The following is a 1306-nucleotide window of genomic DNA, read 5'->3' on the forward strand; positions in this document are numbered from 1 at the left end:
GTATCTTCTCCAGCAGCTTCCCTACCACTGACGTCAGGCTCACCGGTCTATAATTACCTGGATTATCCCTGCTACCCTTCTTAAACAAGGGGACAACATTAGCAATTCTCCAGTCCTCCTGGACCTCACCCGTGTTTAAGGATGCTGCTAAGATATCTGTTAAGGCCCCAGCTATTTCCTCTCTCGCTTCCCTCAGTAACCTGGGATAGATCCCATCCGGACCTGGGGACTTGTCCACCTTAATGCCTTTCAAAATACCCAACACTTCCTCCCTCCTTATGCTGACTTGACCTAGAGTAATCAAACACCTATCCCTAACCTCAACATCCGTCATGTCCCTCTCCTCGGTGAATACCGCTGCAAAGTACTCGTTTAGATTCATACCCATTTTCTCTGACTCCACGCATAACTTTCCTCCTTTGTCCTTGATTGGGCCAATCCTTTCTCTAGTTACCCTCTTGCTCCTTATATATGAATAAAAGGCTTTGGGATTTTCCTTAACCCTGTTTGCTAAAGATATTTCATGACCCCTTTTAGCCCTCTTAATTCCTCGTTTCAGATTGGTCTTACATTCCGGATATACTTCCAAAGCTTCGTCTTTCTTCGGCCGCCTAGACCTTATGTATGCTTCCTTTTTCCCCTTAGCTAGTTTCACAATTTCACCTGTCATCCATGGTTCCCTAATCTTGCCATTTCTATCCCTCATTTTCACAGGAACATGTCTCTCCTGCACGCTAATCAACCTCTCTTTAAAAGCCTCCCACTTATCAAATGTGGATTTACCTTCAAACAGCTGTTCCCAATCTACATTCCCCAGCTCCTGCCGAATTTTGGTATAGTTTGCCTTCCCCCAATTTAGCACTCTTCCTTTAGGACCACTCTCGTCTTCGTCCATGAGTATTCTAAAACTTACGGAATTGTGATCACGATTCCCACAGTAGTCCCCGACTGAAACTTCAACCACCTTGCCGGGCTCCTTCCCCAACACCAGGTCCAGTATGGCCCCTTCCCGAGTTGGCCTATTTGCATACTGCTCTAGAAAACCCTCCTGGATGCTCCTTACAAATTCTGCTCCATCTAGACCTCTAGCACTAAGTGAATCCCAGTCAATGTTAGGAAAATTAAAATCTCCTATCACCACCACCCTGTTGCTCCTACATCTTTCCATAATCTGTTTACATGTTTGTACCTCTATCTCACGCTCGCTGTTGGGAGGCCTGTAGTACAGCCCCAACATTGTTACCGCACCCTTCTTATTTCTGAGTTCTGCCCATATTGCCTCACTGCTCGAGTCCTCCATAGTGCC

Source organism: Heterodontus francisci, unplaced genomic scaffold (assembly GCF_036365525.1).
Source record: "Heterodontus francisci isolate sHetFra1 unplaced genomic scaffold, sHetFra1.hap1 HAP1_SCAFFOLD_267, whole genome shotgun sequence".
Classification (NCBI taxonomy): Eukaryota; Metazoa; Chordata; class Chondrichthyes; order Heterodontiformes; family Heterodontidae; genus Heterodontus; species Heterodontus francisci.